Source organism: Miscanthus floridulus, chromosome 2 (genome assembly GCF_019320115.1).
Source record: "Miscanthus floridulus cultivar M001 chromosome 2, ASM1932011v1, whole genome shotgun sequence".
Classification (NCBI taxonomy): Eukaryota; Viridiplantae; Streptophyta; class Magnoliopsida; order Poales; family Poaceae; genus Miscanthus; species Miscanthus floridulus.
In genome coordinates, this window is record NC_089581.1 from 178005587 (window position 1) to 178030314 (window position 24728).

Below are 24728 nucleotides of genomic sequence, written 5' to 3' on the forward strand. Positions count from 1 at the left end.
GCAGTGTCGGCATCCTTTAGAGCCCCCACACGTACGCACCCATAGGGGACGTGAGGCCATAGGGGAACAGGTCGCATGGCGGTTGCGGTAGGGACAAAAGGGTCCTTTCATAGAGTCGGCAGAAGGTATTAAATAGCGAGTAAATAATAATATATACGCTACTCACAGTTGGGTTTGAGCCTAGCGTGGGATTGAAGTGAAGCGTAGGTGTCTCATCGTTGAGGTCGTCGAGCGGCCCAGGGCCAACGGAGGGTGCTCCTCCTCTAGTGGGCGTCGAGACAGGTGCCTCCTCGCGGAGATGGAGTACGCCGAGCTGGTCGGTGATGAAGTCTAGACTTTCGAAGAGGAAGGTCTGGAGCGGCTCAAAGACGGGAGGAACCCACATCCCAACAGGTGAGAGCGTGGGAAACTCCATCTAGCTGAAGTGGATCATATCGCTTGAGCCCGCCATGTCAAAGATGGTGGAAAGATGGGCCATCCGATGATCAAAAGCATGAACGCTCGACGTCCTCCCCATGGACGGCGCCAACTGTCTGTGCGAAAAGTGACCAACAAGTAAATATTTATAGTTTTGTCGTGCGTTGTGATCGGATGTGGCCTAACATTCAATGACATAGGATTTATACTGGTTCAGGCAACGTGCCCTACGTCCAATTTTGGTCGATCGGTGACTTTATTTCTGAGCCTAGGTGCTCGAAGTTTGCTGTGTGGTTACAAACGAATCGGAATAAGAAGGGGATGTTAAAGGTCTGGTCGGACTCTGAACCGAAGGACCGAGAGTGATAGGAGCTCTAACGTGCGCTAAGTATTGGAGCGTATGCTCAGTGTAGCTTTAGAGTTCTAGAGCTGTGGAGCTGTTCGAATGCTCAGATTGTCTAGAGCCAGCCAAAGAGAGTCTAAATGACCATCCCTGTTGGAAGAGAGCGCATCCCCTTTTATAGATGAAGGGGATGGCCTTACAAGTTAGAAAGAAAGAGAGAGAGAGAGAGAGTGTATACGTGTGCTACATAGTCTTGTTGCTCACGCCATCAGGTACGAGACGATTGTCAACGCCTACAATATTGTTCATGCCTAGATGCGTCTGACAGGTTCTACCATGTTCGCCTGGTATGGTAAATGTCGAGGCCTACAATATTGTAAGGCAAATGTCAGCGCTCACAATATTGTTTGGGTTCTGACATGTCTGGAAGGTTGCATAGTACCCGTCTGACATAGCCTGGTGGCACTGTCCTGCAGGTGTGCAAGGTATGGCAGGGTACGGTTCTCGATAATGTGGTTGACTTAAGCGCCTTACCTTATCTGCTCCGCCTGATCCTTGGGTCCTCACTGAGCGGGCGTTCCCGGTCGGTCGTTCCTAGTCGGCTCCGACCACGCCGGTCGGGGAAGAATCAGGAGCGGAGGTCCGGCATATCCTCGGTCGAAAAAGGGGGTCGGAGTCGGACTATGTCCCCTCCTTGGCCAGGCCTTCCGATCGGAGACCAGATCGTTCTCCTGGCCGGTCGTTAGGTAACTGGGCTGCCCAGGAGGCGTGCATTGTTGCTATGCCGTCTGTTGGGCCGAGTTTTTACAGGGAAGCGGACCCATTGGGGACTCTGGGTTTATGAACCCAACACAACCTTAATAGGATATTGTCATATTAGTACCGTCGATATTAATTTATACTGTGGATGTCATGGTCATCGTAAAATTATGGATTTTAAATTTTATATAATAATATATATAAAAGATAAATAAATATGTAACGTTTTCGTCCTTACTTTCTATTAACATTGATAACTTTTTTTCTCCTGTTGCAACGCACGGGTAATTTTGCTAATACTACTTATGTGGGAGAGCCACTATTGCCTCGAACAACTGTTAGTCGACCCTGTCATCACACCAACATCCATTGGTAAGCATTTCAAAGCAAGCTATGGAACCATCATTGACAATGAGCTAATGATCTTTGATCTACCCCTTATGACACTCTACCGCATTGTTGTGGACTATACTATGACCTGTTTATTTTCACCTGTGACCACAGACTCGTGAAGAAAAAAATAAAGCCCAACTATGTCCCTTGCACTTCTCACAAGCTTCTTGCACAAACATTCACGACTTTGTCATAATCTTGGATGCTAAACCTGTTTTACGCTCCTTGGTCGTCACCATGGAATAAATAAAATTTGAGCCATAGTCGTCATAACCGGCACGTTCTACTTAGTTGTTCCCTTCGTCGATATTGACAGTAATGCTAAAATTCTGAGAAACATATGAAAAGATTGATCAACGATCTTAGAGCGATGATGAAAGGACAGTTTTAGATGGAGGTTTAGAGCACAACTGCGGAAGCAGCAGCGTGGAAATTCAAAGTGCTTCAGTGATTTTTATGGACATGCCAAAAAAAAAAAATCATTAGTGGCTAGATTGGATATCTCTTATGGATGCATTTTATCCATTCCATAGGCCATAGACATTATATAAAGTTTCCTTATCTTTTCTCACCATGGAAAAAATGAGTTGTACTCCATAATGCTATTTAAATTCTATACCATCGTCTCTTTCTGTACTTGAGTTTGGTCTGCATTCTTTATTTTTTATATATCTTTTGATAGATCTAGACATTACAATCTAGACCTATAGGATCAATGTGGTAGTTCTAGCACATGAAAGTGAAAGAGAAGACCTTTTAATTTTACTTATAGCAATACACTGATTTTTATTTATGTTTTTTACAACATATGAAAAAGAAAGACTTATTTTTAATTTTTTATGTTAATTTAGATAGTTCCTAATTACAATTTATATTGACTACTTATTTGGGTACCTTTTCCTTTCCAATTCATTATGAGATAAAAAAAATATTTTTTTCATAGTTTTTATTTAAATGTCGCCTTTACTAATTGTGTTATACATGGACCGTTTAATTAGGTATTTTTTCTTTCCAATATTTAGCCACTTTTTCTTTCCAAACTCATACGAAAATCAAAATGTTATTTTTTCTTAATTTATTATTTCAAATTAACTATTTATTAATTGTATTAGGCATGGACTCTTTGATTTAATCTAATACATTAGATCATTGTAAAATCCAATGGTTTATATTATTTTCTTTTTTTCGTTAATCATGTTATTTCTAGATTCTATCGGCAAACGGTCAGATTCTTTTTAACAATGTTGTATCGATGTATAACAAGAACGTTGTGTGAATGAAAACTAACAAGAACAGATGTAATTGCACGGTCTATTTACAAAATTCACTGGAGTGTTTAGTGAATTTAGTGGTGCCTTGTTGTATATTCTTCGCATGTACTAGCAGGAAAAAAAAGGAGGAAAGTTGTATGCAAGGATACCTAACTTAAGATTCTAATTTTAAGCTCTGCAAGCTTATAAAGGCACTGGAAACCTAGGGAGTGCTGTGCTCTCTCCGAAGGGGGTTGCTCTGGGAAATTTCAGAATTCGGTTCAATCATATCCAATCATACCTTCAAATTCTGGGGAATTTCAGAATTCTGGTGGTTCGGGATGAAGATCATATCCAATCATAACTTCAAATTCCAGGCCTATTTACGTCAATTGGGCAGGAAATCAACCCACACTCATATATTTCACTATGACAACGTGCAGGCAGGCGCACACCAAAATATAGATAATTTTGAAAGGGAGTTCGTTACTAGAAACTGTCTTTGGCGCGAGCCCCGCCAAGTCCTGAGGACCTGAATAAACTTGCTTAAAACTCAGACCTGAATTAAACATGCTCAGAACTCATGAATTATGAAGAGTCAATAACCAGCCAAAATTTGTCAGTCAAATCTCAAATCATCTATGAGCTAAACCTAGTGGGGTAATATTCCACTTCGAACTATAGCTTCTAATTGATTGAATGTTGTGATACGTATATCATCACAAAATTTATTTGTGCCACCATTGCTTTTAGAAGGCGAGCTCCATGCATTATTTCTTACAACCCCGCTGTGGGATGGATTGCATCCATGAGTTTGTACTGTTTCTCTTGAACACCAGCAACACCCATTTGTATCTCAATTATTGTACGCGGAGGTATCTGCAGGAACATATTTTTAGCCACAGTAAAATAATCAATTACTATCTCTGATTAGAAATATAAGTCCATCTATGTTTGTGTTAAGTCAAATTTTCTTAAGTTTGACTTCTAATTAATATCTATAAACATATACATGAAAATCATTATATATTATAAAGATAGTTTCCATAATGAATTCAGCCAAGCCAAACTATGTTGTCTAACTATACAATTTTTTAGATATTGATAGCCAAAGCTAAACAAGTTTGACTTAGGACAAGCCTACATGGACATATATTTCTGACCGGAGAAAGTACTACAAGTTGGCACAAAATGCTTTACCTCAATATTTGGGACTTCCTCGAGTGGTTTGTCCGCAAAATATGCATAAAGTGCTCTTAACACAGCCTATACAGAATATTCTTCTCAGGCATCTACAATAGCTTAGTACCAAAAAGAACAGAAGGCTGGTCCTTCTTACCTGGTGAGCTATGACTACGACTGGAGCACGCTGTCATTCAAGCTCAATTATTACAGGTTCTAATCTGGACAGAGAGGAATTTTAAGATTAAGTGGCGATGCATATAAGTAATTGAATCATGTATAGAGGCATGCAATAGTATCAAGTAGGCCATACCAACCTTTGAATGACGTCAAGGTAGGATTCTCCTCTCGGATAACGATACCTCAGCTTGCCTTTTCTTCGTGATCTGAGAAGGTATATAACATGAGGCAAACAGAATGGGGGAGGGGAGCTACCGAAAAATTGTGTAATAACAAGGGTCTCCAATCAGATTTACAAGCTAGTGGAACGTTGACCAAAATTTCAGTGATGAAGGGGATTTTTTTTAACATAAAATGCCACAATATCAGTGATTTCACGTACTCATATTCTTCAGGTTTACTTTTCTTTATTTCATCGTATGTCATCCCATCACAGACCCCAGCATTTATCTCGTCAAGAGCACGCCATATTGTATCTAGAAGAACACAAGAAACAAATTTGTTTTGGTAACACTTCTATAAGTAGAGGACAGTCTTGCTAGACCGTTTTCTATCACCTATGATAGCTAACCTTTGGAAAACCAATGATCGGATGTGCTGTTAATATTGTTCTCTGGAGTGTGCTAGTCCATATCTGAAACTAAAGATGGCAACAGGGAATTCTCCGTCGGAGGTTGCCTCCCCATCCCCGTCCCCGCGGGGAGAAAAAATCCCCGTCCCCGTCCCCGCCAAAGCTCACGGGGACGATTTCTCCCCCATCCCCGCCCCCGCGAGGGGAAAAATCCCCGTCGGGATCCCCGTCCCCGCATTTGTTCATCACCATTCAGGTTAATTCATCATCATTCACATGAGTTCATCGACACAATATTAGAGTACACCACGAATCACAATCCAAAAAGAGCTAAATAGCAAGAAGCAGGATATTAATCATCACAAAGGTGTAGAACTAGGGTTATTGTTGTTATATATACTCAGAAGACATTGGGCCTTCGTGGGCTGGTTGGGCCATCAGGAAAGAGAGCAAAGCCTGTATATAAATGGGGCAAGGATGCGGGTATCGGGGACGGGGAATGCTCCCCCAGATCCGTCCCCGCCAAACCCGACGGGGGACGTTTTCTCCCCGTTTAGATCCCCGTGGGGGCATATTTGACTCCATCCCCGTCCCCTAATAGGGGAATTCCCCGCGGGGAATCGGGGATCGGGTCCCCGTTGCCATCTTTATCTGAAACCATTGTTGCAAATAAACCTAATGATTATTTTCCCCTTCACTGAACAGAGAAGCAAATGGCATACTTACAGAGGCAGTCCGCCTGGACTTCAGTCGCTTCTCCACAAAGCTTGCAAGCTTCCTCGAATAAAGCTCACCGGCCTCACTGCATACCAATTATTCCATCACATGAAAGTCAAAAGCAGAAAGCCAAATTAGCATATACCAAGAATTGCCCAAATATTGCATCCATACAAGCATACGCAAAGATGAATGGAGTTATTTTTCCCATACATGTAACTCCCTCGCTTTTCCCCCCTTTCAAGGTAAGAGCTCACAAGTTTGTTATGTCTTTACCACCAAGGCTTATACCTCGGTCTATCACAAGTCCAATTTACAGTACATATATCACAAAGTTCATCAATGATAATATAATAAATAATAGGGTTAAGTTCAATTTACACCCTCCAACTTGCAGCAAAGTTCGGATTTCAACCTCGAACTTCAAAACCGGACAACTTGGCCCTCCAACTCTCGAAAAAGTTCAACTTTCAACATTTTGTGCGGTTTTGCGGGTGAACAGTAACTTTTAATATTTTCGGGAGCGCCGAAATTTTATATTATTTTTTCGAGCATCTTACTGTCTTCAAATGAAAAAACTCAAAACTACAAAGTTGTAGATCTCATCAAGGTCTACAATTTACATATAAAAATTATCTTCATTTGACATCATATTGAAGGGTTTTCTATATTTTGAAATTTGAATCTCATCACGCGATAAAATATGGTGCTGAAATTTTATATTATTTTTTCGAGCATCTTACTGTCCTCAAATGAAAAAACTCAAAACTAAAAAGTTGTATATCTCATCAAGGTCTACAATTTACATAGAAAAATTATCTTCATCCGACACCTTATTGAAGGGTTTTCTATTTTTTAAAATTTGAGTCTCATCACGCATGAAACAATTTTGTTGCGTGATGAGACTCAAATTTCCAAAAATAGAAAACCCTTCAATACGATGTTGGATGAAGATAATTTTTATATGTAAATTGTAGACCTCAATGAGATCTACAACTTTGTAGTTTTGAGTTTTTTTATTTGAGAACAGTAAGATGCTTAAAAAAAATAATATAAAATTTCAGCACCATATTTTATCGCGTGATGAGACTCAAATTTCAAAAAATAGAAAACCCTTCAATACGATGTCGGATGAAGATAAGTTTTATATGTAAATTGTAGACCTCGATGAGATCTACAACTTTGTAGTTTTGAGTTTTTTCATTTGAGGACGTTAAGATACTCGAAAAAATAATATAAAATTTCGGCGCTTCTAAAAGTATCAAAAGTTACTGTTCATCCGCAAAACCGCGCAGAAGGTTGAAAGTTGAACTTTTTCGAGAGTTGGAGAGCCAAAGTTGTCCGGTTTTGAAGTTCGAGGTTGAAATCCGAACTTTGCTGTAAGTTGGAGGGTGTAAATTGGACTTAACCCTAAATAATACGACACTCAACTCAAAAGAGGAAAAACAAGGGTGAGGTGGTGTTTGTTTGCTCATAACTTCATTCCTACTTACTGCAATGACATGCAGTTCTCCTGTTCACTTAAGGAAAAAAATGAGAGAAAAAATTAGCAAGAAACGATTTTTTTTTTACTTGGACTTGATCTTCTGATCTTTCACTTTTACTGGTTGCGCATGTTGACATGCAAGATCACGAACATTTGAAACTTATTATGGATTTTTCCTTAGCATGGCACCCAAATTAAAATGACAGCAAAGAGGTAAATACCAAACTGCAGGACAAAGAAATCAAAGATACTAATGACAGAAATACAAAATAAAGAAACATAAGACCTCAAAGAAGAGTCTCCACCGATTCTTCCTCTGACATTATCCATCCTTTCGCCATGTCTTGTTGGCAGGATAGGACGACGCGTCAGATGACAGTTAACCTGTAACAATACATAACCGGGCTCTGTTTAGTTGGTGAATTTTGGGAATTTGGCTACTGTAGTACTTTCGTTTTTATTTAGCAATTATTGTTCAATCATGGATTAATTAGGCTCAAAACGTTCGTCTCGCAATTTTCAACCAAACTGTGTAATTAGTTTTTTTTCGTCTATATTTAATGGTCTATGCACGTATCGCAAGATTCGATGTGATGGATACTGTAGCACGTTTTGAGAAAGTTTTTAGAAACTAAACAAACCTGAAAAAACTCATCATGATTTGACCTATATCTGTCAGTGGTGTGTTGAATTCTCCAGGTTCAAGCGAGAGAGAAAAAAAGATGCAGTGAGGATTCACTATGACGCAATTACCACATTGTGAAGATAAAGAGCAGAATAGAAATTTGACAAAAATATTCATATAAACATAAAACTAATCAGATAGACCCCAGCAGATTAGATAGCTGTATCATTGAATCGCTAAACACAACACAAATTACGATTTGACCTACAAGAGTACACCAAACTGCAAAGATATCCAGTTGTCTTAATGTGCGCACAACAAAAGGATACGATTTTCTGTGTATGTACCAAGAAGAAAACAATCCGTCCAGGCAAGTAACCACTTATGTCATTAATCTGCATGAAAACCAAAGTAGGGTATGAGATTAGGAATATGCCACTAGAAGCAAGGCTGCAAGGTATGTCAGTAGTATATTCAAAACAGTGCATATGCTTCTACTTAGTATTTGTATGATAAGCAAAAGAACCAGTTCAAGATTGTACAATTAAGCAATCATAAAGTAGCAATATCACAGGGAATATAACTTTTGATATTACTTTTACATGTGTCACTTGACTGTTCATACATACCTTTAGTTGGCCTCCCTTCCCACTCACCATGTGGATCATTTTTATGTAAGAACTGTTAGAATAAACTACTGCTTTTCTTGTGTGAACACAGCAAGGGAAGACGGCGCTGAAAGGCCCCATGCTGTGATACTGTAGCGCTGCAGGTGCTGGCGCCGCACGGCTCACCTGTAGCACTGTAGCCACATGCAGAGGCCGACGCAGAGTCAGTCCTGCATGCTATCTAGTTACTGTTACAACATGTGCGCTATACTCGGACTAGATGGATAGAGTTGTATAAATAGACTACCATGATAACTCAGTAAAGAGAGTTCAGACTTACCATCTCCCATACAGAGCTTCGGCCAACGATGATGTCTTGTACTGTGTGTGTATGCTCTGTTCTCCCTCTTCTTCAACCTCGAGCCATAGTGTGTGTGGTCGGACAACCTCGGTCGTGCTCGACCATGGTCGACAAGACTGGAGAGTGGTCGACTCACCTGAGCCGGTGATCTTGTGGGCTAACAAGTGGTATCAGGGCCAGGTTGCGCCGTCGCCAGACTAACCGCTGACGATGACGGATGGTTCTGAGATGGGCGACAACAGTGGCACTGCTGTGGCTGCCCAGCCACGACCGAAGGTCGTTGTTCGCACGGTGCGGGAGGTCAGCGACACCAGTTGGCCGACACTGACTCGCACCAACTATGGAGAGTGGTTGGTGACCATGAAGGTCAAGCTTAGAGCCTGACGGCTCTGGAATGCTGTTGACAAAGGCATCGACAATGAGAAAGATGACATGTTAGCGTTGGAGGCTATCATCGCTGCTGTACCGACAGAGTACAGGGAGCCGTTGGGGACGAAGAGCTCTGCTAAGGAGGCGTGGGAGGCTATTGCAGCGATGCGCGTCAGTTCTGATCGCGCAAAGAAGGCGACAACCCAGCTTCTGAAGCAAGAGTACGCCAACCTCAAGTTCAAGTATAGTGAAATGGTGGAGGACTACTCCCTCCGCCTGCAGACGCTCATCAGCAAGCTAAAGAGCCATGGCGTCACCATCGACAAAGAGGAGGCGGTCTCCAAGTACCTCCACTCCATGCCGGTAAAGTATATCCAGATCGCTCTCTCCATAGAGATGATGTTGGACTTATCCACCCTCACCATTGAGGATGTGATAGGCCATCTGTGGGCGGTGGACAAGCGCCTGGAGCAGGCGACAGCAACGAAGGACAGCGACAAATTGCTGCTGATGGAAGAGGAGTGGGCTGCTCGGAGGAACTGTGGGAAGGCAGCCTTCTCCAGCCGTGGTGGCGATGGCAAGCACCGCGGCAAGGCTTCTTTGGAGAAGAAGAAGCAGGTTGACCCCAATGCCTGTCGACGCTGCAGGAAGATGGGCCATTGGGCATGGGAGTGCCCAAATCACAAGCAGGAGAAGAAGGCTAAGGCTCATCTGGCGCAAGCTGATGAAGAAGATGAGGCTACTATCCTGATGGTGACGTTCTGTGCACTACACGATGTCAAGACCGAGGAGAGGGAAGAGGTGACGACGGTGGAAGGACCTAGAAAGGCCCTGAAGATTGTCAACCTTAATGAACCATGCACCCAAGTACACCTTGGACGTGTGGGCGTCGACTAGGAGCAGCGGTGGTATCTGGACTCTGGTGCCAGCAACCACATGATGGGCTCCAAGGCATCCTTCTCCGAGCTCGACGACGATGTTACCGGTATGGTGAAGTTTGGTGACGGCTCAAGGGTGGCTATCTAAGGGCACAACATCATCATCTTCAGGTGCCAGAATGGGGAGCACTGCATGCTAACGGATATATATTACATCTCGTAACTGCATTCCAGCATCATCAGCATTGGTTAGCTGAATGAGCACGGTAGCGAGGTACTGATCAAGGACGGAGTCCTTAGGATCAGGGACCGGGAGCAGCGACTTCTTGCCAAGGTGAAGAGGTCCCTGAACCAGTTGTACCTGCTTGACCTGAAGGTAGAGCAACCGGTGTGCCTGGCAGCAAGGCACACCGAGGAACCGTGGATGTGGCATGCCCGGTTCGGACATCTCAGTTTCAACGCGCTTGGTCGGCTGGAGAAGATGGTCCGAGGGCTACCCCACATCAAGCATGGAGGCGAGCTGTGTGACAACTGCCTAGCCAGAAAGTAGAGGAGGCTACCATTCCCAAAGGCAGCCAAGTATCACACGAAGGACGCTCTCAAGCTCGTCCATGGCAACCTCTATGGGCCGATCACGCCAGCTACAAACGGTAGTCGATGATACTTCCTCCTGCTCGTGGAGTATTACAGTCGCTACATGTGGCTGCAACTCTTGACGAGTAAGGATGAAGCGGCGGCATCGATCAAGAAGTTCAAGATGCGCATGGAGGCCGAGAGCGGCAAGAAGCTCCATGTGCTGAGGACTAATCGCGGTGGCGAATTCACTTCGTTGGAGTTCACTGCGTACTGCATGGATCAGGGTGTGGTGTGACACCATACCGAGCCGTACTCACCACAACAGAATGGTGTGGTAGAGAGGTGGAACCAGATGGTGGTCGGCATGGCTCGATCCATGATGAAGGCCAAAGGCATGCCGACAAGGTTCTAGGGTGAGGCAATGACCACGGCGGTGTTCATCCTCAACCGCGCTCTGACCAAGGCCCTAATGGGCAAGATGTCGTTCGAAGCTTGGTATGGGCGTAAGCCGAGCGTGTCCTTCCTCCAGACATTCGGCTACATCAGCCACATCAGAAAGACGAAGCCGAACCTCACCAAGCTAGAGGACAGGAGCACACCCATGGTGTTTCTGGGCTATGCGGAGGGTACCAAGGCATACCAGCTCTATGACCCATGCAAAGACAAGGTACTCGTCTCATGTGATGTCATGTTCGATGAGAAGGCGGCTTGAGACTAGACTAGTTCGAGCACGAGGGAAGCTGGCAACTTCACCAGCACCTTCGTCGTCGAGCACCTAGTCATCCACAATGGTGGAGACGCTGGGGAAGAGGTGCCAAGCACTTCAAAAGGGGTGCTGAGCACTCCAGCAGTAGAACTAAGCACTCCTAGGGCAGTACCAAGCACTTCAGGAGGGACACCGAGCACTCAGGGAAGAGTGCCGAGCACTCCAGGAGGGATGCTGAGCACACCAAGAGTGGCACTGGGAGGTTCAGTAGTGGTGGCGATCACTTAAGGATGGGTGCCAAGAACTCCCATGGCAGAGCAAGGAGGTCCTGCAGTGGTACCGACCACTCCAAGACTGAGGCTGAGTGCTCCTACAGTGGTGCCAAGCACTACAGGAGTAGTGATGAGCTGTCCAGAAGTAGTGCCAAGCACTGCAACCAAGGTGCCAAGCACTCCAGGTGCTGTGCCGAGCACTCTAGCAAAACAGGGAACTCCATCAACACCGATCGAGTTCGCCTCTCCTCCAAGTGACATCACTGAGTTCGTAGATGCCTTCCACGAAGGTGAGGAGGTGTAGTTCATAGGCTAGATGACATCATCGATGACACAGGACCCTCAGCACTGGCTGGTCGGCTGCTCAATGATCAAGAGCTACTGCTCATCAGCATAGAGGAACCACCCACGTCCGTGCTGGCCGAGCGGGACAAAAACTGGCGACAGGTGATGCTGGAGGAGATGAAGGCGATTGAGGAAAACGAGACATGATAGCTCATTGATCCACCTCTAGGATGTCGTCGGATCAGCCTAAAGTGGGTGTACAAGGTCAAGCGGGATAAGCTTGATGCCATTGTCAAGCACAAGGCGCACCTCATTGCCCGAGGCTTTGTTCAGCATGAAGGCATAGACTTCGAGGAGGTCTTTACGCTAGTAGCACGCATGGAGTTGGTCTATTTGCTACTAGCCTTGGCAACAGTAAAGGACTAGCGCGTCCATCACTTGGACGTTAAATTGGCCTTCCTCAATGGTGAGCTGGCGGAGATGGTCTTCGTCAGGCAACCTCCAGATTTCGCCGTCAAGGGAGAGGAGCACAGGGTGCTCCAACTGCGCAAGGCGCTCTATGGGCTACGGTAGGCCCCACGAGCATGCAACGCCAAGCTTGATGCCACTCTAGGCGAGCTTGGGTTTCAATGGTGTGTAATCGAGCACGTGCTCTACATGCGGCGACGGGGGAAGGAGGAGCTTGTTGTCGGCGTGTATGTGGACGACTTGATCATCACCGATGCGTGCACGGAGGACATAAATAGCTTCAAGCGCGAGATGGCGGCTCGTTTTTGAATGAGCAATCTCGGCACACTCTCCTACTATCTTGGCATCGAGGTGAGACAGGGGAAGGAGGAACTCACGCTCGGTTAGAGCACGTATGCCTCTAAGCTGTTGGAGCGGAGCGACATGGCTGAGTGTAAGCCATGCGTGACTCTGATAGAGGAGCGGCTAAAGCTGTCAAAGACCAGCACCACGGTGAAGGTGGATGCAATACTCTACCAGAGCATCATCGGCAGTGTGCGCTACCTAGTTCACATGAGGCCAGACATTGCATTCGCCATGGGTTACGTCAGTCGCTTCATGGAGGATCCTAGAGAGGATCACTGGGCTATGATGAAGCGGCTACTGCACTGTGTCAAGGGGATGGTGGATCAAGGGATCATCTTTCCCAAGACTAGCGGGAGTAGGCTACAGCTCACTGTGTTCAGCGATGCAGACATGGCGGGGGACATCGATGGACGATGGAGCACCTCTGGTGTGCTTGTCTTCCTCGAGTCAGCCCCAATTTCATGGCTGTCGCTGAAACAAAAGGTTGTGGCACTATCTACGTGCGAGGCAAAGTACGTAGCAGAGACCATAGTGGCGTGCCAAGTTGTGTGGCTACGCCAGCTGCTGGGTGAGCTGACCGGCGTGGAAGCTCACCCACCAGCACTAATGGTGGACAACTAGCCCGCCATCGCCCTCGCGAAGAATCCGGTTCTACACGACTAGAGCAAACACATCGATGTGAAGTTCCACTTTCTCAAGGACTATGTCGATGGAGGGCAGATCGTCATTGAGTTCGTCGAAACTGGTCGACAATATGCGGACGTCCTCACCAAGCCACTCGGACATCTTCGACTCACGGAGCTGAAGGAGATGATCGGCATGGAGGGGGTACAAGGGATAACAGTAGGTTTAGGGGAAGAAGAACCTTCTTCCATCGGTTCATAGACCTAAAAAGGTTTCAAAATGTTTACATATAACTATATTATATTCTTGACAAAAAATTGTGTTCCTATATAATATGGTTTGGCAATTATAGACCTTTTCATAATAGGTCAATCGCTCTTTGAAATCTTGTACACCAGCTTCAAAATCTATTCTGTAACATTGAAGACAATGATTGCATAAAATGGTGCACCAAAAGGATGCAAATAGGTAGGCAAATAATTTATTTCTTACTGCTCTACATAATCGGGACTTTATTGAACTTTCAATCGTATATTTCTCTCAAGAACATCTTGGTCATTACATAATGTTTCCAAAAAGATGATCTAGAAAGCAAAGGCAAGGAACCATATGTTAAAGGGAAATAGTAATACACCCCAAACCATGCAGGAGCATAGGAGCTTAATATAGTGTTCCATAATGTACATATGCCGCACCTCATGAAAAATCTTATCTGAAAATCTATTTTGTGCAACTATACAAGATTACTTTATAAATGCTGTCACAAAACAAACCAATTATTCTTCCAAAGGAGTGCACTGAATCTTCACTTGTTTTAAACTATTTGCATTGAAAAAAGAAAAAAGAAAACTTCACACTTTTTTCAATAAATGAGGCAAATGGTCCAAATTTCACTCTTGTGATTGTAGTCACCCACCCTTTCCCTAAGCAAATCTAATTATCTGATTACAGGTCTTAAACATGTTCATCAACCTCTCCCCACACTACCATATAACACTCAGAAGAAAGATTTAGGGTTTTTTGGATTGATACCATTACAATTCTTCAACTTTTGAAAACTACCATTACTATTCACCTATTTGAAATCCTACCATTACAATTCAATAGAGACTAGAGCTATGCCATTTTCTACACTAGTGAAGACATTAGGCCCACTCCCTCTGTCTCCTGGACCCACAGACGTGTGGGCCCTATAGGACATCTTCTTCTTCAACCTCTAGCTAGCTGCATATCTCCTTCTTCAATCCATTCTCACCAATGGCGATGGTCCCTCCACCCATGGTCTTGCTCCTTGCCGGAGCTCACGCCATCATACCCCTCAGCGTGGCAGTGGGCTCACTGGTAGGGGATGAGGAGGAGCTCATGATGGAGAAGGTGTGGGCATCGAGGGCTGCCATGGTGGGCTGACCTCCTTCGATGACTGCCATGGTGAGCCAAGCTTGCCGCCCTCGCCCGATCTGGATCTTGTAGGAGCATGATGACGTGGATGCTTGTAGGGGATTCAAGAGGAGATCGAGGAGCTCACCATGTTGGCCTTAGCCACCAGCATCTCCGGCACCAATGGGTGCCCTAGAGGCGGCAACGGCGCCAACAAGGAGGGAGAGGTAGAGCGAGCGAAAGGAGTGCCACAACATCTCCAGCACAGGCTCTGCCTCTAGGAGCGGCTACTACCTATGGCCTCCTCCGTTGTCATTGTCATTGACGACAGCAGCGACAAGAGACCGTGCCCCTCCCCTGCATAGGTGGCCACAGGCCTCTATCCTCCAGAGCACCAGTGCTAGCACCCTCGCCCTTCCCTTCAACCACACCGGCATGGCTGCCATTCCCTCCCATCCAGTGCCACCCTCACCCTTCCCCTCAATTGCATCGGCGGCAGAGTCGCCTTGGCCCATGGCAGTGATCCTACGCCAAGGGGTGGGGCCTGCCACGCTCACATCGGTAGCTGCCCTCCGGCCTCCACGCATTCACCGCTAGGGCAAGATCTATCCAAGCTGTCCGAAGCCAGACCGAGCTAGACTCAAACACCGCGTGCTGTTGAAGCAGCATCTAACTAGTGGGGCCTACACATAAGAGAGTGGATGGAGAGACTAGCAGCAGGGGTATTTTGGTCCATACGGAAATACGAAGGACTTTGGTCACCTGCGAGTGGGCCTAATACCGTCAAATACGTAGAAAATGGTATGATTCAAGGTGGAGAAGAATTATAATGGCAAGCTTCCAAATAGGTGAATAGTAATGGTATATCTTAGAAGTTTAAAAATTGTAATGGTAGGGATCCAAATAACCCAAAGATTTATTAGTCTAGGTTCTAGTTGGGTGGCAGCAACAGGAACATAAGTACCTCAGCAATGGCTTTTCTGGATAATCTAATTTGCTCTCAATATGTAATATTTTAGGTTTAGCGGAATAGCCAGTTTTGTCCCTGAACTATCCCTCGATGCTCAATTTTGTCCCTAAACTACCAAAGTAGTTGTTTCAGCCTTTAAGGCTCAATTTCGAAGTGTGCATATGAGTGCTCAAACTTTATTTTTGGGCTCAATTTCTCCACGAACTATCAAAGTGGCCATTTTAGTCCTCAAACTTTACTTTGGGGCTTTTTTTCTCAAACGTGCATGAGCACGGGATTCATTAATCAGGAATAGAAGTTTACTGAAATTACAAAGATGCAGCAACAGTAATCAACCGATTACTGGAGCTCATTAGCCATGCAGCAGCAGGAGGTTGTGATTTACATAAAGCAAATTTGCGACGGCTACCGAAACATATTACAACAGCTCAAGCAGCGACTATAGGTGTTTATAACCTACCAAGCACCATTGGTTGGCCTCCTCCTAAATCCTAATCGCCAAGCAAGCTGGGGTTAAGGAGTTTCCATCGAATGTTCTCGCATTCCACTCCTTCCAAAGTGTCCAACCGATGAGGAAGAAGAGCGAGTCGAAGCCCTTCCGCACATGCTTGTGAACTAGCTTCCGATTTCACAGCCACCACTCGAGCACTTTCTCTTCTTGCACGATCATAACATCCTGGAGGTGTAGCTTGGACATTAAAATGTTCCAGACCTCCCTACTGTAAGCGCAGCCGATGATGAGATGATCCATTGTTTCCGATGCTTGGTCGCAGATAACACAGTTGCAGGAGTCTTGAAGCCCATGCCCAGATGTCTGCTGGTGCTCAAGCCTCCCGTAGTCATAGTTGGTCATGCAGCCCGAGCCTGTCGGCCCGACCTAAGCCTGGCCTAGCACGAAGGCTAGCGGACCCCGGCTGGCCCAACCCGAAGTAGCAGGCCATGCCTGGGCCTTACCCTAGGCACGTGGGCTAGCATGGCACGGCCTGCTACAGAGCAGCCAGCCCGCTAGTGGCTTGGCCTACCAGTGCCATGTCCCAACCTCCTTGCTCGCCACCCCGCATATAAGTGCCTCGCCCAGTCGCCTCGCCTCCTCACCTCTCCACTCTCCTCGCTCGCTCCACAGTCCGCAATCGCACTCAGTCTCTAGTTGCCTCGCCTCCTCATCCGCTCCGCTCCCAACCCCAACCCTAATCCTCATTCCCTAGTTCCCCACTCACTCGCCGTGGCGCAGACGAGCCCTGCTCACCCAGTGGCCTTGCTGGCGGCTGGCTGCGCAGTTCACTCCCAACCCTAACCCTAATCCCCACTCGCTCATTGGCTCACCATGGCGCAATCTCTGCTCTCTCTCTCTCGCCCGCATCGGCCGTATTCACGATCTGGCGAATTTGAGCTCTCTCTTGTGATCTACTGATCTCGTCCGTCGTCCCTAACTCTGATGACCTTGATCCGCCTCTCCTCCCTTCTCCCTCTCTCCTCTCTCGCTCTTGGTGAACTATGTGAGTTCGTGACCGTGTTCTCGTCTGTCCCTCTTCTATCGTTCGTCCCTCTTCCACCGTTCGCCGTCGTTTCTAATCGGTCTCTCTCCTATGGGTGGCCCTCATCATCTCCGGCACCGGGCTCCATTTTGTGTAGGTACTCCACTAACCCTAACCCTAACCCTAACCCTAACCCTAGATTTGTCTTCTCCACTTCTTGTGTCTCTTCCACTGGCTTTGGATCTGTACCTCTATCTCTCTGACTCTATTTTTCTCCTTCGTGTAGGTTGGTTGCTGATTCCTCATCGTCCTCTTCCTATGACATAGACCGGGCATGGCGGCTACACACACCGTTGAGGAACGATGCTGGAGATCAGTCGTCCGTGATCAAGGTCGCCATGGCGGATGATGATGATGTTGTCTGTCCACTCACCGGCAATGATGACCTGATCGTGGCAAGGCTGCTCCTAGAGGATGACGACGACATCCGTGATGACGCTAATGCGTTGTTGGGTATCGATGTCGGTAGCGGCTCTGCTTCGATCGATCTGGATAGTGGCGACGGTGGTGGAGGGGTGGAGCCTATGTCGTCAGCGACGGTGACAGGGACACTGGTTGGCTCCAACAGCACAGATGGTACCTCATGCCTTGGTAAGCGTAAATTTGGTGTCTGGGTTGATTTTGATGAGATCTATGAGACTGTGAATGGTCAAAAGGTTCAGACTGCTGCTATCTGTAAAATGTGTAAGAGTAAATTGTCTGCTAGATCTTCTGCTGGCACTGGCCATTTGATTAGGCATCAGAAATCTTGTAGGAAAAAGGTTGATCATGCTGCTAGGGTTCAGTCTAGGCTTTCTTACAATCCTGATGGATCTGTGCATAACTGGGACTACAATCCTGCTGTTGCTCGCTCTGAGTTGTGTAGGTTGATTGCTAGGCTTGACCTTCCATTAGGTATAGGTGAGTCACAGGCATGGGAGGATTACATTGTTCTTGCTTATAACCCTAGGTTTGCCAGGATTTCTAGACAAACCACCACTAGAAATCTTGGTAAGCTATTTACTGAATGCCATGATAAGCTTAAGAATTTTGTGTTGCCTGCTGCTTTTTTTGTTGCTTTGACTTCAGACATTTGGTCTGGTAATGCTAAGGAGGACTATATTAGTGTTGTTGCTCGCTATGTGAATGCTGATTGGAAGTTACAGAAAAGGGTTATTAGTCTTAGGCTGGTTGAGGTTAAACATTCTAGTGAAAACATTGCTGAAAGAATTGTTGTTGTGGTTAAGGAGTATTGTCTGATTGACAAGATTTTCTCTGTCACTCTAGATAATGCTTCTTCTAATGCTAGGGCTATGAACACTTTGACACCTCTATTTGCTTATTACTTGGGTCCTGATCCTTCACCTGATCCTTTGGATCCTAGTAACCGTAAGTACAGTCTTGTATATCAACATTGTGCTTGTCATATCATTAATCTCATTGTAAAATCTGGATTAAAGAGGTTGAAACCTTACATAGAAGATTTTAGAACTGCAATTAACTTCTTAAATTCCTCTAATCAAATAATTGCATTGTTCAAGGAATACTGTAATGCTAAGGGTGTTAGACCTAGAAAATTTGAATTGAATATGGATGTTAGATGGAATTCTACTTACCTGATGCTTAAACACTTGGTTCCATACAAGAATGTCTTTTCTGTGTTCATTAATTCCCATTATGGTTCACAATTGTTGACTACAAATCATTGGTATTTTGCTGAGAAGTTATTGGAGTTCCTGGAACTCTTCTATGACTCCACTGTTGTACTGTCTGGTGTTTATTATCCTACAAGTCTACTTGTTCTGCACTATATCCTAGAGATTACTTCTCATTTGCATGCATGTGGAAAAAGATCATAATCTGAAAGCTATTGTATATGCTATGAAGCTTAAGTTCCTTAAATATTAGCAGGACATACCTCTGTTATATTCATATGCATTCATTCTTGATCCTAGAGCTAAGATGAGAGGTTTCTTTAATATGCTGCAATTACTTGATGAATACACTAGTTCTGAGTACAGTTCATACTATGCTGATGTCAAAACTGAATTGTATAAACTGTTTAATAAATATGAGAGCAAGTTTGGTGCAGCTAGGTCTCAAAGGGTTGCACAACCATCACATCATACATGTAAGAAAAGGCAGGCATGGGGAAGAATCTTTGACCATGGATCAAGTGTTATTGGTCCTTCCCCTCTCCCTCCACTTCATCTTCATCTACTTCTGTTGTTTCTGAGCTATCAGCTTACTTAGATAGTGACAATGTCACTTCTTATGAGGATGATTTTGACCTACTTCTGTGGTGGCGTGACCATAAGCTAACCTTTCCAATCCTGTCTATAATGGCTAGAGATATCATATCAGTTCCTGTATCTACTGTCTCTTTGGAGTCTTGTTTTAATTTGATAGGTAGAATAATTGAGGAACGGCGGCGACGCTTGTCACCAGAGACTATGGAGATGCTGACCTGCTTAAAGGACTAGAAGTTAGGAGAAAAAAGAGAATAACATGCTATTGACAACCAAAAACTTGAAGACTCATTTCAGAACTTGTACCTTGATGAAGATGGACCTGCTGGTGGTGCTCCTGGTACTTAGTGAGGTACTGAAGTTGAGACTTGACTCCTGAGTGTGTGTGTGTGTGTGATCTGTGACTGTGAAAGGGTGTATGTAACTGTGAAAGACTTGTCTATCATTTGAACAATGGTTAATTAAGAGCTGGCTATACTCTTTTTTTCTTTCTAGGGTTTCTTACAAGGGTGAGTTTTACCTAGAAAGATTTTTAATGAGGCAGCGTTGCACTAAACAGCTCATTTTGGTTATTTCTGTTGTTTGTCGGCTTTGGACTTTGATTCTGTGAATGTATTGGACATTTCGACTTCGATTCTGTGAATGTATGAAACTGTGACTGTATCGGACATTTGGAGTTTTGAACTTTGATTTTATGAATGTAAGAAACTGTGATCTAGCTAGCTGTGAATGTATGAATTATAAAACTGTGAGCTATGAACTGTTATCTATTTGTGAAATTGTGAATACAAAGGGTAACAGGCCGTGGGCTAGCACGGCCCGTGATTCTGGTCGTGCCTCACGGGCCGGCTCGGCACGAAAATCGGGCCATTGGGCCGTGCCTAGGTTAAAGGCCAGGCCCGTGACCTTATGAGGCACGGCCCGGAAGGCACGGCGTGCCGTGCCAGCCCATTGGCTATCGGGCCGTGCTGGCACGGGCCCATGCCGTGTCATGCCGGGCCGGCCCGTTGACCATATATAAACAAAGGTATCTAAAGGAACAACATTCACCCTGATATACGGAGTGCACCCACCATAAATGATTTGAAAATGTTACAACTTCTAAATGCAGTGGGCATGAATGCTTGACAGCTGGAAAAGTGACATGTGAACATGGCTGACAACTGCCAAACAATACTCAGCCTGTTCGTTTGGCTATGGCTTGTCGTAAACGATCGTAAATTTTTAGCCGGAATAGTATTTTTCTCTCACACAAATCAGCCAGCAATATTTCTTCACGAACCAGCAACGATACGAACCAGCCAACCGAATAGACTGACTATTGACACTTTTTTTTAATGAAATGACACGTAGCACTCCTGTTTAGTTCGAGATAAAAAATACTACTGCCACTTGGCAGGAGACAAAAAAATTCAAACAACCAAAAGGATGCCTAAGATGCACACGATGATTTAATCATACCTTACATTTTCCTTCAGCCATTTTCATCAGCATGTTTCTCCGTCTTCTTGTGCTGTTTGTGGCATCGAAAATACCAACCTGCAGACCAGCTGAAAGTAAATAATCGAAAACCACTAACGCAGTGCTACCAAATCAATGCCCCACCTGACCACCTTCCTGCATCCAAGATAGCATATCTTCCATTGCTAATGCAGCCACCTGAAAAGGCATGGGGACGATCTTACAAGAAAAAAGAGAAGAAAATATTATATGTTTCTAGAAAGGCATGCCTGATGCAATTCACTAACCTCGTTACGTGCCTCCACACCCTCCCTGTTATCTCCACGAAAGAAATCAGCAGTCTGCTCAAAATAACAAGATGCTATTAGAAATTCTTCCTGGACAGGGTTATATAGGAGCAAAAAGAAACTGGAATTGCAAGCTATATATTTCATAAATATATCGAGAATTAAATAGAAATCTGAGAATAGCAATGGATGTGCCCCCCCCCCCCCCCCCCCCCCCCCTGCTCCTGCTGAAAAGAACGGTACGCTGAGTCAAAAAGTTACCTGATTAGTTCCATGTTTGAGCCGGCGGTACTAGAAAAAAATAGTAAACATGATTAGTGGTACCATACACACATGCAATTTTCTCTACAAAATTAGCTTAAGCTAAATGATCACCTTTCCAACATTGAAGTGTTTTGTTTCATGACCAAACCGTCTGAGATATCTTGTAAGTTCAGCTGCTGTAAAGGTCTTACCACGAGCTGGTAGCCCAACCTAGAATATCAGCACATGATTAAAAAAAGAACTGCGCTTGTCTGAAGGAAAGTAAGGCATCTCAATGAATTAACAGGAACAGTTCCAGCTATCTGAATATATGCGTACCATCTTTTATATGCAATATATAGAGCTGAACCATGCACACAAAAAAGTCTATATTTTTGTAAGGCTGTGCTGTAATTTTTTTAAAAAAGGAAAAAAATTGCCCTCATAGCACTCAATCCAAAATGAAGGATGGGCCTAGTGCAAGCGGTAGAGTCTTACCGTTTGTGACCGGAAGGTCCCGGGTTCGAGTCGCGGTCTCCTCGCATTGTACAGGCGAGGGTAAGGCTTGCCATTGACACCCTTCCCCTGACCCCGCACAGAGCGGAAGCTCTCTGGGTACGTCATTTTTATAGCACTCAATCCAAACCGTTTTGCTGCAGTACCATCATTTTTAGGGTTGAAAAAATACCACTGCATCTGTTCCCCTCCCCCTCTAGCACTTTGTCAACCTCTGTCAGCGTCGCCTTCTCTGGTTATCTCTGTTCTCTCTGATAAGTGGAGGGAACCAAAGAGAGGCGAGAGGAAAAGAAAGCTGGCACTTGCCTGGTGTAGCATGTGTGATGACTTGGCAGCCTAGGGCACACATCTCCACGAGCTCCTCACGGCTTCTCCAGTTTCATACCATTGCTCTAGGTGCAGGGCTTGCTGGGCGGGCAGCTCAGCAACCGGGCAGAGTGTGAGGCTTGCTCGTCCCCTGATTAGCGGTGGTGGCTTGATTTGCAGCAGTGGCTCGATTTCAGCGACTGCTTGTTTTGTGCAAAAGAGGGTCCAAGGGCACCAGGGAGGAAGGCATGTGAAGGGGGATGGGGTGAGGATAGCAGGGAGGTGACAGACTATTAGACATGTATATAGTATGTCTAACACATGTATATCAGGTAACTTGTACTCCAAGTTGTATCTTGACTATATATATACATATGAAAGGCACCCTTTTTTTTGAAGTGTTCCCATAATTCTCTACATGATATCAAGAGTCCGGGTCTCCTTCCGGCTCCTTCCTCTACCCTAACTTCTCTTCTCTCCCACGCCGCCGACTCCACCACGGCCACCCACCTCGTGACGCCTCTACGTACGACTTCCTCTGCCCACGGGTCCTTTTCCCCGCGCGCATGATCCCCTCCTCTCCACCCCTCCCAGTCGCGGCTCCTCTCCGCCCCTCCCGATCCCTCCCTGACCAGCTTCCCATGATACTGTACACAGACGCAGGAGACCTTGCCACTTCCAGATTTGGGCTGGATGTGAATGAGCATGAGCTATGTTCATGGGGTTAAATGGAGGATGATTCAAGGTGTGATCTGGACCATTGATTTGCTATCTAATGGTACAGTGCTAGATGAAGCATGATTCGGATGTATCATTTTTACAATATGGCGAAAAATGATAGGATGGGAGCAAACCCTTCAAATTAAGTGCTATCAAAGAAAGCGCCTCCATTTTTTTATCGATGCAATACCTAAAGGAAAAAAGCTTGCTGGATACACAGTGACAGTGCTGTTTGACTCATGTACATAAGTACATCAGAACAATTGAACAAATGATGTGCAAACTAGGCAGATGAGGTTGCATATTTCAAAATAGACCACTCATATCACTTAGCAAGTTATTCTTTGTGGATTTTGGGCTGAGCAAAAACTTCTGCTACAACAGATTCTTATAGTCTTACGAAATCATTGTTTTTTATATTTTATACAGAAAATGACAATTCCCCAGAAATGGAAGACACTTATCTAGCTTCAAGTTTAAGTAATCTACAATAACTGTGTCATAGCTACCAAGGTAAAATGATCATTCTAACTGTACGAGATTTACCAACACAATGGCCAACTTGCAGCCCTCTTTTGGCCCATACGGAGTACATCTGATCAGCTACTGCAGCTGCTGCAACAGCCCCTTCTGCTGCTGGCATACCCTGCGGGAGGCAGCTGTCAGAAGTTAAGGTGACAAAAAATGAAGCAACAAGTTTTAACAGATTCAGATGCTGTTACAACGAATATCATAGGATAACAAGAAATCAATCTTTCCACATATATGTGGCAGAATGTAACAGTGAATCTGTCGGGTTCATAAATCTAGGGTCCCCGATGGGTCCGCTTTCCAGCAAAAGCTCGGCCCAGCAGACGGTATTACAACAACGCACGGCTTCTAGGCCAGTCCAGATACCTAACAAACAGGTCGGAAGAGCGATCCAAGTCTCCGACCCGAGGCCTGGCCAAGGAGGGGACGACGCTCGCTTCCGACTCCGACCCACGTCTCCGACCGGGAGGCCTAGCCAAGGAGGGGACGCCGCTCGCTTCCGACTCTGATCCGCTTTTCCGACCGGGGATACACCAAACCTCTGTTTACGGCTCTTCTCCAACCGGCGCGGTCGGAGCCGGCTGGGAACAACCGAACAGGGACGCCCGCTCGGTAAAGACCCAAGAATCAAGCGGAGCAGATAAGGCAAGGCGTTCAAGTCAACCGCAATACCGAGAACCATACCTTGCACACCTGCAGGACAGTAGTGTCAGGCCATACCAGAAGGGTGCTTTATAACCTTTCAGACACGTCAGAACACAAACATTGTTGTGGGCACCGACATTTGTCCTACAGTATGGTAGGCGCCGACATTTGCCATACCAGAAGAACACGATGGAGCCTACCACATACACCTGGGCATCAACAGTATTGTGGGCGCTGACAAACTGTCTTGTACCAGATGGTGTGGGCAACAAGATTGAGACACACACACACACACACACACTCTCAACTTGTAAAGCCGTCCCCTTCACCTATAAAAGGGGATGCGCTCTCTCCTCAAAGGAGGACGATTCATTCAAACGGATCATTCTGACTCATACTCTGTTAGGCTCTAGAACTCTAAAGCCACACAGAGCATACGTTCTAATACCCAACGCACGTAGGAGCTCCCGTCACTCTTGGTCCTTCAGTCCAGA

General features: G+C 45.3%; 1 pseudogene; it reads right to left on the reverse strand.

The window, feature by feature from the left end:
- Window positions 1–3939: 3939 nt before the first annotated feature.
- Window positions 3940–24728, reverse strand: part of LOC136535870 (6-phosphofructo-2-kinase/fructose-2,6-bisphosphatase-like) — a 55326-nt pseudogene continuing 34537 nt past the window's right edge.